The sequence below is a fragment of the Petaurus breviceps genome, unplaced genomic scaffold, assembly GCF_028583685.1.
Source record: "Petaurus breviceps papuanus isolate PSGF00001 unplaced genomic scaffold, PetGlider_PUasm1.0 90925, whole genome shotgun sequence".
Taxonomy (NCBI): domain Eukaryota; kingdom Metazoa; phylum Chordata; class Mammalia; order Diprotodontia; family Petauridae; genus Petaurus; species Petaurus breviceps.
Genome location: NW_027187380.1, coordinates 23,950,589 through 23,966,886, shown reverse-complemented (window position 1 = coordinate 23,966,886; position 16,298 = coordinate 23,950,589). Strand labels below are relative to the sequence as shown.

General features: G+C 40.0%; 1 long non-coding RNA gene across 1 annotated transcript in view; it reads left to right on the top strand.

Moving 5' to 3' along the window:
- The first annotated feature begins 11,720 nt into the window (after positions 1 to 11,720).
- LOC138152607 (uncharacterized) overlaps positions 11,721 to 16,298 on the top strand; it is a 33,409-nt gene continuing 28,831 nt past the window's right edge. Inside the window, exon 1 of the long non-coding RNA XR_011166149.1 lies at positions 11,721 to 11,871. This is a non-coding gene — a long non-coding RNA (uncharacterized lncRNA). The remainder of the gene's footprint in view (positions 11,872 to 16,298) is intronic.

Sequence of the window (16,298 nt, the reverse complement as noted above, 5' to 3'; positions counted from 1 at the left end):
TATTGGGGACCATATTTTCTCATATTTATTCTTCTAATTTGGTATTAACTTCAATTTTTGTTCTAATAAATTGGTGTCCTGACAGGTACACAGATAGCTTATTTCGAACTGACTTCTCAATCAGTAACCAATCATTCCTATATGTTAACACTATAAACAATAAAATTGGTGTGGGATTTTTTGGATATTTGTCATCTACAATGCAACTCTTCAAAGAAAGTATTTCTGATTTGTGGGTGTTGAGGCCACATATATACATACATATAGTATGTAGGCCTTTGATCTTTTTTTATTACTACAGACTCACTTTTTTGTGCATTTTCTCCCCATCTTACTCAATGCACACCTCATGCTCAATGTACTGAAATCATCAAGTGTTAATGTTGATTTAATTTGGAGGGTCTTTTGGAGTACTATGTAGTTCTCTCCCTCCTCATCCTCTGTCTGCAACAGATGTTGGCATATAAACTGTAATTATTTTCATTGTTGCAAATGCTCGTCATGAGCACTGCAATATGAGATGGCCAGATGTCCCATGAAATGATGTTTATTGTTGCCCTTGGACACATGATAAAACCAACCCTGCCAGCCCATTTATTTGCCAGGGGAATCTGTGAACCATCCTTCTATTTAGCTACAAATTCCCTTTGTCTTCTGGTTTTATTTACATGATGACCAGCATTAGTTCTCCACAATCAGTGATTTACTTTATTTTTTGAATCAAGGTATACTATCATTTTAGAGCCAGAAGGGACTTAAGATCATCTAGATCATTTAGATCATCAAATGAAGAAACTAAGGCTGAGAAGTCAGGTGACTCATTTGAGGTAATACAACTAATTAATGGTAGTCCTGATTCTAGCATTCAGGTTTCTTTAACTCCTAATCTACAGCTCTTTTCACTCTACCAAATAAGGTTTTTTTTTTTTCCTTTTTTTGTTTTGGTCACAAGTTGCCCCTATGTAAGTCCCAGCCAGGTTCTGCCCTAGGCAAAATTGCAAAGTAGGCCAAATGTGACTTTGACTGCTTTCCAATTTCCCCTTTCAGTTTAACAGGGCAAATATCACACACACACACACACACACACACACACACTAACTAGAAAAAAGAGATATGCATGTTATGTGAGGTTGGAGGGGGAAGTTGGATTTAGAGGATTAGAAAAGTTTCCTTATGAGGTGGCCTTTGAATTGGACATTAAATGATGGTCAGGAAGTCAGTAGGTGGACATAGAAATTAAAATGGGACTAGGGGTGGGGAAAAGAATTGGTATTCCATTATGAATGAAAAAGCATCAGTAAAACCAGGGAAGCATGGGGAATGTCTGAGGGATAAGGTGTAGTCAGATGGGCTGGATCATGGAGGAATATGAGAAAAAGAGGGGTTTGAAGGCCAGGTAAAGGAGTTTGAACTTTCCTTGATAGTAGGGAAGCATTGAAGATAGAAAAATGACATATCTAGACCTCTCTACAAAGAAGGTTAATTGGAAGGGGTATTAAATCAGGCTTCTATTCTAGAGACAACAGGAAAATAGGTTGAAAGGAAGAGGTTATGGAGGTAGACCATAGGACCAGGATGCGAAAGATGAGGGAAAGGCCAAAGATACCACCGAATCACGGGAGGTTGGTTTGGGGAAAGAAGCCTCAGCTGGCTGAGTTTGAGATGCAAAACTGTGATGTGAATTAGAGAGAGGAAAGAGAAGAGAAGACCAAGAACAGAGTCTCAGGGGAGATCTACTTTAACAATAATAGCTAACATTTACTAAGCACTTAAGGTTTACAACAATCAAAACTCCTCAATTCCTTTATCAGAGCAGAACTTCCTATCATTCAGCCTCTGATTATGCCTTTCTTTTCTATATCTGGCCCCCCAATCCCTCAATCCCTCTGTATTCTCTCCAGTCACCACCTCTTGCTCTATCATTACTTTGTTCCCTTGCTAATCTTGACACTGTACTTAGCAGTTCAGTGCTATACTACGTGTTCGTGTACGCCTACCCTTTTGATGCTCAGGTCTCTGTCAAACCCCAACCCTGAATGAATCCCACTATCTGCCTCTTCACCTCCTAACTCATGCTGTTAAACGGATTTGGAGGAAATTATGCAGTGGAACCAACTGGGTTCACTTTAGATTTATGTAATCTAATTTCAACTGCCCTTACCTTTGCAAGACAATCCTTTTAGTCTTCCCTAATTGATGTATTTAACTCTCTTAACTATTTATCTATTTATAATCTATTTAACTCTTTTACTTCTGTCCCTAAGCCAACCAAATAATTCCCTTTTTCCACTTCTCAGTTGAAGCTCTTGAATAATACTTTACTGAAAAAAAAAGACTATTCATGTAAGGTTTTCTAATTTTCTCCTCTTTTACTCCAATCTCTGACGAAGTGACTCTTTTTGCCAGAACTCCCAAAACCTGTCCTCTCACAGATTACCCTCACAATCATCCTCCCTACTCATCTTAAATCAAGTCCTATCTATTTGTTCCTCCTACTTCCAAAGGCCAATTTTGTCCCTGAAAAAACTTCACTAGTACTTATTATTCCCTCAAGCTATCATCCTATATTCCTCCTTCCTTTCACAGCATCTAGGGAAAAAAAGTCTACACTAGTTGTTACACTTCTTCTCCTTGCTCCCTTCCTAATGCTTTGCATTCTGGTTCCTGATTTCATCAATTAACAGAAATCTCTTTCTCTCCAGAGTTATTAATGATCTCTCAATTGCTGTATCTAATGGTCTCTTTTCAGTCCTCATTCTTCTTGACCCCTCTGCAGTATTTGGCACTGTGGATTACCCTTTCTTCTCATATACTCTCTCTTCTCTAGGTTTTCATTGTGTTACTGTTTCTTGGTTCTCTTCCAACTATTTGACCATTCCTTTTAAGTCTCCTTTGTTGGTTTTCTCATCTATATGGCACCTCCTAAGTGTGGATGTACCCAGGACTCTGTCCTGGACCCTCTTCTATATCTCATATTTTATCACTTTATCATCAACCCCTTTGGATTTAATTATCACCTCTGTGCAAATGATGACCAATTCTACATATCAACCTCTTGTTTTTCTCCTGAGCTCTAGACATGCATCTCCAATTATCTACTGGATATTTCAAGCTGGATGTATAAAATTCAACTCATTATATTTCTCCTATAGTTCCCTTCCACCACTTCTCGGCTTTTTTTTTTTTTTTTAGTCAAGGGATTCACCATCCTTCTGGTTATCCAGATTCATGATCTTAGGGTTTACCTTTGATGCCTCTCTTTCCCTCACCTCACATATCTAAATAGTTTCCATATATTGTCATTTATATCTTTACAATATCCCTTGACTCCATCCTCTTCTCTTCTCACATGGCCACTACCCTAGTTTGGGCCTTCACCATCTCTCATCTAGAGTACTGTAATAAATAACCTGCTAATTGGTCTTCAGGCCTCTACTCTCACTTTTCCAGTCAATCACTCACACAACTGCTAACATGATTTACTTAAAGAACATGTCTTATAATGTCACTCCTCTACTCAATAAGTTCCAGCAGATCCTTATTGCCTAATTGCTGTTGCTGCTATTCAACTGTGTCTACCTCTTTGTGACCCCATCTAGGGTTTTCTTGGCAAAGATGTTGGAGTGGTTTACTGCTTCCTTCTCCAACTTATTTTACAGATGAATAAACTGAGGCAAATGGGGTGAAGTCACTCAGAGTCACATGGCTAGTATCTGAGGTCAGATTTGAACTCAGGAAGATGAGCCTTCCTGACTTCAGACCCAGCACTCTATCCACCATGCTACCTACCTGCTCTTCTCTATTGCCTCTGAAGTCACATATAAACTCTTTTTGGTGTTTAATGTTCTACACAATTTGGACTCAACCTATCATTCCCAACTTATTTTAAGTTGTTCCCTTTCATGCACTCTCTAACCCAGACAAATCGGACAAGTTGGTTCTCATACACAACACTCCACCTCGCATCTCTGTGCTATTGAAATGGTTCCCTCTCATGTCTAGACTCCCTAGAGTAGAGTTCCTTGTTTCCTTCAAAATTCTACTCAAGTGATGCTTTCTCCATAAAGCCTCACCTAATTCCCCAATCTGCTAGTATCCTTCAAAAAATATATCTGGTATTTATTTTATATATACTTACATACATATTCCTCCTCCTTGCTAAGGCTAACTCTTCTGCCTAAGCCCCAGAACCTCATCTCCTCCACAATCTTGCTCCAGGAATCATCCTTTCTCATACATTTTCAGTCACATCCTCTTCACTGGCACTTTTGCATCTGCTTATGAACATGTTTTCAAAATACTTTTCAAAAAGACTCCCGTTTATCTCATCCTACAATTATATCGCATACATTTTATATTTACCTATCTGTGCATGTGATGTCCTTCCCTCCCCTTCCTGATATCCCAAAACACAGGCTTCTTGGGGCCAAGGACTGCATTGTTTTTGTCTGTATCACCAGCATAGTACTTGATATATAGTAGTTGCTTAATGAATGTTTTTTAATTGATTGCTCAATTAGATATAGACAACTTTTTTCAAAGGGAAGTCAAAGAGAAAGATAAAATCCTAACCAGATTCATTAATTCAATGATAATTTACTAGAGCCCTACTATGTGCCAGACACTGGTTATATGACGTTCATCAGTTCATCATCAGGTCATCTTTTCTTTCCTTAAACATGTCAAGAGGATTTTCTTTTGAATATTTCTTTTCTTTTTTTTTTTTTAAAGCAATTGGGGTTAAGTAACTTGCTCAAGGTTACACGGCCAGGTGTTTCTGGGTGGGTGCTAAGTGTCTGAGCCCGGCTTCGATCCCAGGTTATCCCAACTCTGAGGTCGGTGCTCTTACTCACTGTGCTACCTGGCCACCCCTTGAATATTTCTTTTGTTGGTAAAAAAAAAAAATGCCTTTGAAATTTTGCCAGAAGCTTGGAGCTATTTTTAAAATGTGCATATTTTATTATGTAACCCCTTTAAGATCTGTAGAAATAAAGACAAATAAATTGGAAATGACTATCACTGAGTATGTAAAGACAAAAATGAAACAGTTTCTCTCTTCGACTACCTTCTAGTCTATGTTGGCAGAGGTGGTGGTGGGGAAGCAGGGACCTACATGTCCTCCATAGACTGATGAATTAAAAACCACAGAATACAGCCCAAAAGGCAACTGCTCTCACTTGAACACAAGTAGGTTGAAATACATTAGTGGTGGAGGATGGCACAAAAGAAACAGTATAATGCTGTCAGAGAGAAGCATGACTGGAAGAAAATGTGGGCCTATTATGTATTAAGAGCAAAGAATTTGGTGGATAGTCTTTATGCTCCCTTGGTGTCCATGTGATTTCAAGACCGTCACTACCACTGGCGTTGTTGTTGTTTGTCCTTTGTTCTGGAAGAGTGTCATGACATCAGGAAGATGATGCTGTGACTTGCAAGTGAATTGGATTTAAGTGAGGCAGGGCTGTGCAAGGTCACCAGCTTCACTTTCTCCTCCAGTGCCATCTGGGTCTAGTGGCAAGATACAGAGCAGGATGATTAGAGATGGCCCCCACCATTGGGGGAGACTCCCTATGGAGGACTTCTGGGAAGAGCTACACAGGATGGGTTGTGATTTGCATTGGGCCTCATCTTGATAACATCCCATGTTCATCAAAGAAAGTATTCCTAGTGCCTCACAAAGTGCCTGACCTATGCCTTATAAATATGTATTCAATTGAATTGAAAACAGCCATGTTGACCCAGAAAGACTCCAACCATTCCTCCTGACTGTGTAAGTCCAATGAAATAGAAGAGTGATGACTAAAGTGTACTTTGTGATGGTAAGGGGTCTCCTCAAGGAAAAACTGGGCTTTAGTTAAAGCAAAGATGAGAAAGAATTGTGGCTGGAAAAGTTAAAGTTAAAAGAATGTCAGAGAATTTTTTGAGACTGGAGTGTATATTCTGAAGGGTTAGAGTGGGAGGAGGATAGCTGATCAGAATAGGAATGAGGGTTCAGGAGGATCTAATATAAGCATATTATATATTATAATATTATATTATATTATGCCAGTGTGAAAGTGGATAAACAGAATTGGGCAGCCAGTTATGCTTGAAGGTATGATATTGACAGTAGAAAGTTGTAGCATTGATAGGCCCCTAAGTTCAAACTGATATATGGATTGCAATTATTTCAGAATTTGTCACACACACCCCATCCCACTCCCCCAGTTATCTTTTGACCAAGTTAATAAAGGCTATGGAAGGGGAAGAGAGGGTAAAAGGAGATCAGTTTAGAATCTTGCCTTGAGATATTCTTAGAACTTGAGAAATTCTTATTATAAGGAATCTTGGAGCAATATTAGACATCATAGCTTACCTTGTAAAATTCTTCACAAAAATGCTCACTTCCCTCTTTAATTAACACAAGCTGGTATTCTAAAGGATTGGAATGTCAGGTCCTAGAATTTGTACCTAGAAAATATGGACCTCTTTTCAGAATATTACTTTTAAATGCATAAAACAAAATACGGAAGATTACAAGAAAAATAACATTAAAATAAAGTTATCAAAATATGTCTGTCAATTGCATGCCTGACTTTCATCCAACCCTTCTATCCTCCTTTTAAAGTAGACCTGAGATTCCTAGAAAATGTCATTAAGAAACTTCCCCAGTGACAAAGGTTTTTTGGTCCCCAAACATTTGGAAAACATGATTACCCTGGAAAGGTATCCTATATCGGTTTAACTTTACCACCATTTTTTGCCATTTTCAAATTCAATGCTCTTTCAGTGACATCATCAATTCATCATATTGTTTTCTTAAACATGTCAAGAGAGCTTTCTTTTGAAAATTTCATTTGTCTAGTTGGTAAAAATGCCTTTTAAATTTTGCCAGAAGCTTGGAGCTATTTTTTTTCAAGTAGAGTTTATTATGACATTTCTTTAGAATCCATAGAAATAAAATCAAATAAATTGGAAATGGCTGTCTCCATCTTTGCATTTATTCTGAACTGGAAATTCAGACCCAGAACCCAGTTGGCAAATGATTGTTTGCTCATCATTTTTTTTTTCAGATCTAAGACTTCATCAGTGTAGGCAGTTCCCTAGGAAAGAAACTCTCTCTACCAAATCCTATCCAACTGTTTTGCAACTTTCGATCTTAGAGAACTGTTTGGAGCATGGAGAGGTTAAATCACTTGGCTCAGGGTCATAAAGCCAGCATGTGTCAGAAGTGGGACTTGAACCAGGCTGTTCTGACTCCAAGGCCAATTCTCTATCTGCCGTGCCAGGCTGCCTATCCATTGATTCTTAACTCTTAGTTATCAACACTTTAGCTTTCTTTCTCCAAACATCCAAGTTTATTTATCCATAATAGGTACTGGTGCAAAAAAATGGTGGTAAAGTTAAACCAATATAGGATATCCCAGGATAATCATGTTTTCCAAATGTTTGGGGACCAAGAACCTTTGTCACTGGGGAAGTTCTTAATTACATTTTCTAGGAACCTCAGGTCCACTTTAAAAGGAGAATAGGAGGGTTGGATGAAAGTCAGGCATGCAATTGACAGAGAGAAACAAGAAAAGAGAGCAGACTGTGCAAAGGCCAGGATGTCAAAATGACTCTATGGAGGGCAGAGAGGGAGTCTTTGAGCTTGGGAGAGTGTAAAGACTATAAAGATATGATGGCAAGCCCTAAACCCACCATGCCATCTGAGGCAGACCTACAGGGAAAGAAACCTGAAACAGCTGGGTGACCCCACCCTCCAACAGTCCCCACTGAGTTACGACTTTCAAAGAGCTGGCCCTCCTTGCTCCTTACCCCTCCCCCACCCCCCATATATTACTTGGAACTCAAAGTGGTTAATTGGGATTCCAGTCTGGCATTCTTGGGAGTCAGTTGAGGAAAGCTGCTGGAATGGTCTAGGAAAGAGGTGTCAAATATGCAACCTGTCACCCACATGTCCCCACAATACCTATGAGTATGGCCTGATCCAGATTAAAGTGTAACTGGGAAATATTCAACCAAATCAATAAAAATATGATAAGGCAGATAATATTGATTTGTGTTTTTCTAAGTCTGTAGCCCACAGGGTATGGCCACTAAGACATCCCATTCTATTTGAGTTTTGGATTTGTGGTGAAGGTCCATAAGCTATGAGCTTGAAGAGAAAGGGGATCCAAATAGATCCAGGTACCTCAGAGTAAGCCACATTAAATGGAAGTCCAAGGTGCTCCACTAAAGGCATAAATGAATACAATTTATTTCATATGTACTTACCAACTGATTTTTTTTACATTGTTGAATGCCCTCGGTGATTCATTATAGCTTTTTTCTGTCTATAAGAAGGCTAGCTTTTTGTCACACAATCAGTTTGGACCAGGATCTTATGCTTCCTTATATCCTGTGAACCACAAAGATGGAGAAATGGATAGATTTATTCTATGTCTGTCTACTATTTTCTTTTCTTTGTGAAGTCCTTCAAGTTCCTGCTTCATGGAGCTCCAGAGTAACACTGAGTTGTGTGATCTCCAAGGTCTCATTTAGCTATCTAACATCTGTGTTCCAATAATTCCCTCTGAGATACTTGCTAGTCATCACAATGAAGATATAAAGCTGAAAGAGTCCTCAGAGGCCATCTAGTCCAGCTCTCCCAATTTACAGATGAGGAAACTGAGACCCAGGGCCATCATATGCTGGAATGGTCTAGGAAAGAGGTGTCAAACATGCAACCTGTCACCCACATGTCCCATGAGTATGGCCTGATCCAGATTAAAATGTAACTGGGAAATATTTAACCAAATCAATAAAAATATGACAAAGCAGATAATATTAATTTGTGTAGGCACCATATGCCTACAGTTGCTTAAATAATAAGCACCTGAGTTGGTATTTAAACTTAGGTCCTTTTTCTTCTACCTCACTGCTTCCTATGGTATGGGAGGAATGCAAACCAGGGGTCTCTGCACTTTTACCAGGAGAGTCTTGAAGCTGAAAATCATTCAAAGTACTAAGTCTCTGATGGTGGAATGAGAGATTGGAGCAGGTTTTTTTTTTAAGCAATTGGGGTTAAGTAACTTGCTTGAGATTACAAGGCCAGTTATTTCTGGGTGTGGTGCTAAGTATCAGAGTCCGGATTCGATCCCAGGTCATCCCAACTCTGGGGCCAGTGCTCTTATTCACTGAGCCACCTGGCCGCCCCTGGAGCAGGTTTAAAATTACTCAAGTAAGCTATAATATCTTTGTATTATGTCTAGGAGCAAATCTTAACTCTTAACTGGTCCCAATCTTCCTTTCCAGCCTTGCTATTATTCCTATTCTAGCCCTCTGAGGGCCAGTCAATCCTGCCTCCTTATGCACGGTCCTGGATTGCTTTTACACTGGCTGTTTTCCACCCCTGGAACATGTTTCTTGCTAACCTGTATCTCATCAGATGCCTAAATTCTTTAAAGATTCAGTTCAAGTGCTACCTTATACTCAATATTTTCCCAAATTCTAGCAACTCTCCTCCTGTACCTTGTATCTATTTTGTATATATCTATGGATGTATGAGGAAAGCATTTATTAAATGCATACTATATACCAGGCACCTTGCAAAGTGGGAAGTGTACAAATGCAAAAACAAAAATAAACAAGAAAACCTGGATAGTCCCTGCCCCCAAGGAGCTTACATTCTACTAAAGAAAGATCATAGATATAATGAAGTAATGGCCACAAAAGGAAGTTAATAAGGGAAGTTGTGATGTGATAAGCAGTCATAGAGCAACTGATTGACAGGTCATTTACTGGAATAGTAGGGTTGGTTTGATTACTCTTATCAGAGCAAAAGCAAGAGGTAGAAAGAGGTCAGGGAATGAAAAAGGTACACGTTTGGCATGACTTGAAGATATCTGGGGAGCAGCTACATGGGGTGTAGGGTGGGCTAGAAGTGATGAAGATTCACCAATTATAAGCTTAGGTAGTGTTAGCAAACAAGGTAAATTGATTTAGCAATATATTGGGAAGATGAGGGGATGAGATATTTTCTCCTTCTGTGTGGGCATGGCTTTCTTTCTACTCTTCTCTCCCTCAAGGGAGTGACTTTCCTTTGAAACCTAGATTGCCAAGAAAGGTGGCTGCTTGGTTTAAAATGAGAGGGAGTTTCCTCAGCCTACAACACCTACCTGCTCAGTATAATCTAGTGCCTTTCTCCCACTTTTTCTTAAAAACTCCCAGCCCCAAATCAGGTCCTCTTGGCCAAACCTTTTATCCTTGTAGAGTAAGGAATGTCCTCTCTTTCACCTTCTCCCTGCCTACAGTAAGTTTTAAATAAAACACACACAAAGTATAACATTTCTGCAGGCCAAAAACATTTTGTAGTAGGTAAATGAGAGCTAAATTAAAAGCAATACATAAAGGACATACCAACTGGCTCACTTGTTGGCCAGAAGAGAGAAAAGCAGCTTTCTGCAAAATGGAAGAGGTCCCTGGTTTAGTCCAATCCCCTTGAGCTTCCTCTCACTGCCCTGGAATTGTGGATCTGCTGCTCTGACTCCCACTGTATATAGTTTACAGTCAGTCCAGATCATGGACTTGGCTCTCTCTGTCTCTCTCTCTGTCTCTCTGTCTCTGTCTCTCTGTCTCTCTGTCTCTCTCTGTCTCTCTCTGTCTGTCTCTCTCTCTCTCTTTCTCTCTCTCTCTCCCCCCCTCTCCTTCCCTTCTTTCCTCCCCTCCCACCTCTTTTTGCATTTGTAAGCCCAGCTCTTTGCACACTTCCCAGCATATAGTAATATCATAAATGCTTATTGACTGACTGATTCCTGCTTGGAAATCAAGGTCAGTCCCTCCTCCCAAGTCTCTTCTTCCCCAAGACAGCTGCATCTCTAGGTATTCACGTTGTTGTCCCCACCCCCTCTGCCCAGACCCCAACACCCCATCAAATGTGATCTCCTTGAGGGCAGGGATAGTTTTACTTTCTCCTTTGTATCCCCAGTGCCTAGAACAATGCCTGGCACTGGCACTGTACTGGCACTCTAAGCCTGACGGGAACTTAATTAATGGTTATTGGTTGATTGATGGTGGGAGCTCATGAAACACCCGTTCCTATTCAAAAGGGCTTGAGGCTAAAACCAAGAAATAGTATTGAAAGAATCAACTTTCGGAGACCTGTGGATCTGGAAAGATAGCTATAAGGGGGGGGGGGGGGCAGGTGGGAAGAGGGAAATGGCTCTGGAGCACATGAAGCACATTGATTTGTTCATTTCCAATATGTCATCCCAACTTCATATATACATGTGACTTTTGTGTTCCTGAAAAGTTTCATGTATGTTGAATTTTTAAAATGTATTTCTGGAGGCCTGTATTTAAAGGAACCCTATACTGAAGCAAAGTATGTATGTATTTTTTTAATGTTTGGTAAACCCAGATTTTTGTGCTTTGGGTTTTCTTTCAGTGGGCCCCACCTGTGTTTGGTTTAATCTTCATTTCTGCTACAAAAGTGATTCCCAGGCTGCCTGATTTATGGGGAGGTCAAGGATTGAGCCCCTTCCTGCTGTTGCGAAACTCACTGGTGTCCATCTGGCGATGTGGGGGTGGCATCTGAAGTCGAATGAATAGCTTTCAGCACATGGCAGTCTTTGAGCTGAGATAAAAGGCTGTTTGCATGGAGTCCTAGGATAATAAACCAGAGCCAATAAGATGGAATGGTTTCCAGTTACTTAGCCTTCCATGGCCTTCCCCTTCAGGACACTGCACACAATAGCTGCTCAATAAATACTGCCTGGCAGACAGGCTGACTACTGGCTGCTGGAATGGAAACTCAGAGCAGGGCTATCCTGGATCCAGACTCCAAGGACTAAGTCCAGCAGTGGGTAGCTGAAGATGAAAGGAGGCAATGTGGTCTGTTAAGGTAAAAAGGTACGTGTGTGGCCCTCTGCACTTCCCAAAGCAATGGGGACCTTTGGATCATCTTCTTTGACACACCCCTTTGCTCTATTCCCCAGCTTTAGTTAGGCACGAGAAGTGCTGATTTTTTTCCTTTTAAGCATTTTTTTTTATTCCCTCTGCCACTTCCCTTAGCCCAGGACATCTTCATCTTGCACCTGGAACAATTCTAACATCTGTCTCACAGATCTTTCAGCCTACAGCCTCTCCAATCCTTCCTTCACACTGATGACACTATTCTTTCTTAAACATAATTTTCAGCACAGAGGTGGCAGGGGTGGCATTACTTGGCTTCAAGTATTACAAGGGCTCTAAGGTGGAGAGAGAAGCTAGATGGCAAAGTGGATAACTGGACCTGATGTTGGGAAGACTCATCTTCCCAAGTTCAAATTCAGCCTCGGGCACTTACTAACTGTGTGACCCTGGGCAAGTCACTTATCCCAATTTGCCTCAGTTCACTTGTCTGTAATATGAGCTGTAGAAGTAAATGGCAAATTACTACAGTTTTTTTATTTTTTTATTTTATTTTAGACTCAAATACAGTAAAGAGAAAAGAAACAAAAAATACATCATAAACTTAAATATTGGAACTTAAATACAAAGTAAGAAAGAAAAAAAAAGCATGTCATGTGCATAGCAGAACATGAGAGCATTCAAAATATGTAACAATAAATTTTCATTTCAAGAAAGCCATATGATGAATAACACACATTTTGTTTAGAATTGTCCATCTTTTTTTTTTTACTTCCTTATGAGCTACGCCATTATCTCTGCCAAGAAAACCCCAACAGGAGTCAGGAAGAGCCAGGCACAAACTAGCAACAACTTGGTACCAGAACCAGAAGCAATGGGTAGAAATTTTGGAGAAGCATATTTAGCCTTAATGTCAGGAAAAATTTCCTAACAATTACAACTGTCCCAAAGCGCAATGGACTAGGAGATGAGTTCTCCCTCTCTGTAAGGTTTCAGTGAGAGGGTTCATAATTACTTCTTAGGTATGTGGTAGAGAGGATTCCCTTTCAAGTTTTCTAAGATTCTGTAATATGTTGTTCCCACTCAGAAACTGTCAGTGGCCCCCTTTTTCCACCTGAACCCAGGCTAATGTTCTCAGTCTGACTTTCAAGGTCCTCCCCAACTTCATCTTCTATACATCCTTTCAGTTCAGATCATTTTGCCACCCCCCACCTTGCTGTCCCAGAAATATGCCATGCTCTCTGCATCTTTGTTTGATCACTGGTGTGATTCACTTAGTCTGCAGATACCACTCCTTTCCCGGCTTCTACAAAGTCTACTCATTTTTCAAGTCCCAACTCAAATTACAGCCATTCCAGGAAGTCTTCTTTGATGACATCATCTTCTGTTATACTTCTCATCTCTGAACTTGCCAATTTGCCAATACCCAACTTGGTAAATGTGGATGGATGATTTCATTCATGGTAAATAAACATTCTTCTCTGTGTTACTCTTAATATCTTTTTATAAATCTACCATGGGGAGTCTAATCAATGTGCTAGAGGTGGGGGAATATGGGGCTCTGGTTTGTAATTCATGCCACATAATTTGGCACTTAATTATATTCCCCCTTGAATTATTTACTTTTTCTCCTATGTTAGTCTTATCCCTCTGTCAAAAGAAAAATATTAATACTGTACTCTTCATTGGAGGCAGAGTCTGCCAGAAGCACTTTTAAAATTCATTTGTCCTTTTTCTAAATTCAAGCATTGTTCTGCTCAAGAGAGAAATGTCTAAACTGGACAGAGTCCCCCATACCCTCAGACATGAGTCATTTTTGAACCTATGTTTATAGGAATCTTGAAAAAGGAAAAATTCACAATTATACAACTCAGGTAAGGTAAAAATAAATATTTTACTTCATTAACTAAAGCAGTAGTCTCTGTATCTGGGAATATAATTTTTCTAAAACCACTCAGTCTCTCTATTCCACTCCCTTTGAGGATTCTTCTTTCTAGCTGGTCAATATCTAGTCAAGCCAAGAAGGATTTATTAAGTACCTACTATTTACCAGGCACTATGCTAAGCACTGGGGATACAAAAAAAGTTGGGTCCCTGCTCTCAAGGGATTATTAGTCTAGTAGTGCACATGCACACGACTATATATAAATAAACTATCTACAGGGCTTTACATTGAAAGTAATCGATAAGAGGAAGGCAGTGGAATTAAGGGGGAGAATCTTTGGGAAAGACTTTGTATAGAAAGTGGTATTTTAGCAGCAACTTGAAATAATCCAGTGAGACCAGAAGGCAGAGATGATTAGGGAAGGGTGTTCCAGACATGGGGGGGAGTAGGGATTCGGGGGGGGGTGGGGTACAGCTAGTGAAAATGCCCAGAGTAGAAAGATGAAGTGTCCCTGTTCAAGGAACAGTCAGGTCATTGTCATGTGATCACAGAAGATGTTCTAGGGAGTAAGTTATATGACACATTCTTACTTTTCATATTCAGCTTTATTTGCATAATGATGGAAGATGCTTATCATGCCAGTGTTTCTTCTTTTTGTCATTAAAGAATTATGGTACACACACAGAATTAGAGGAAAGTCCCATGAACATTGTTGAAATCTTTACCAATTATTTGGTAACTGGCATTTCATGAGATTTCCATTTCCCTTAAAATGGTATTAGTGTAAGAATGAGATTTTACCCTTCTTACTGAATGTATATTGGGAAGTGAATAGTTTAGTTTTAAATAACACAGAAAGGTTATGAGATGGTGTGTTAGTTTAATCAAAATAATCCAAAGCTTCATGTCTGGTTTATTTAGGGACAGAGACTTAATCAAAAGTTCTGTCTGTATCAAAATATTATGTCTCTCTTCTGTACCTGTTGCTCAAAATCCTTTAATGATTCCCCAGTGTTATAGAATGTATTCCAAATGTACAATTCCTTGAATGTGTCATGCCAAGGGCCCTCCACAATCTTGCCCCTAAACTTTTATATCTAGTTTCATCTCCTAAAATTCCCCTATATGAGCTCACTGTTCCAGACAAAATGCTAGCTCCCTATACATATCACACACTCCTCCTTGAGGACAAGGTCTAAGTTGTAGGTTCCAAACACAGTGCACTGCCTGATAAATGTTTATTGATAATGTCAAGATAATCCAGGCCATTAAGCCACCATATGGTACCCAGGCCACCTTGGAAATAGGTTACTGTCATCCGAGTGAGATAGATGGTAGAGTAGAGAAGTAGAAAGATAGCAGAGACATTGATTGAGTCGGGGAGCTTTGGTTTGTCTCCTGATCTTACTAATTACTCCCTGTGTAACCTTGGGATCACTTTGGTTATTTCATTTATAAAATAAAGGAAGTAGACTAAATGATTTCTTAAGTCTCTTACAGTTTAAAACATATCATCCTAGAACCTGGAGGCCATGGCTTAGTATAGGGCAGTGCATGAAGCCCGTGGCCTTGAGGTAACATGTGACCCTCTAGGTCATCCAAGAGCCTCATGTGAGGATCGAGGGGGCCACATGTGGCCTTGAAGCTGTAGGTTCCCTATTCCTGGTGCAGGGAATGGGTCAGTAGCAAGTAGTCAGATTCCTGGTGTCCAACGAACTACACACAGCCACAAACCAGGTACATAGTCAGAGGTTAGAGGATGTACAGCTATTAGGAACCAGATAGGCAAGTGAGAACCAGAAGAATCCAGGTATTAAAGGCACAAAATCTATAGGAAGTGAAGGGACAGGCAATAGGGATGGGAGAGTCAGTGTGAAGCAGCCTGGTATGGAATAAACATTGGACTTGGAAGATATAGAATCATGTGACCCTTAGTAAGTGACCTCATCTCTCTAAGCCTGTTTCCTTTTCTCAGAGATGGGGACAATCAGACTTTCATTTCCTATCTGATAGGGTTGATTAGGAGGAAAGTAAGTAAACCTTACCCTGGTAGAGAAATAAATATGTATTATGATGTGACTCCCCAGTACCAAAGGTATTGATTCTTAGGTCCTGTTTTGTCCTGGCCAAGAATATTCCTAATATTTCCTTCTGGATCAGAAACCAGTTTCCAGTGTTTAACCAGCCAACCTACATTTCCTTTCTTTTTTTTTTTTTTTGGAGGGGGGAAGGCAAGGCAATTGTGGTTAAGTAACTTGCCCAAGGTCACACAGCTAGTAAGTGTGTCAAGTGTCTGAGGTGGGATTTGAAGTCAGATCCTCCTCACTCCAGGAACTGTGCTCTATTTACTGCGCAACCTAGCTGCCCCCAACCTACATTTTCTAGAAAGAATTAGAAAGACTACCTAGCTAAAGTAGTGGTAACAAGGACAGGTGGTGCCTGACAGTTACCTCTGGGGACATAAAGCTACCTGGAAAAGGATAGGGATGTGTGTATGTGTGTGTGTGTGTGTGTGTGTGTGTGTGTGTGTGTGTGTGTGTGT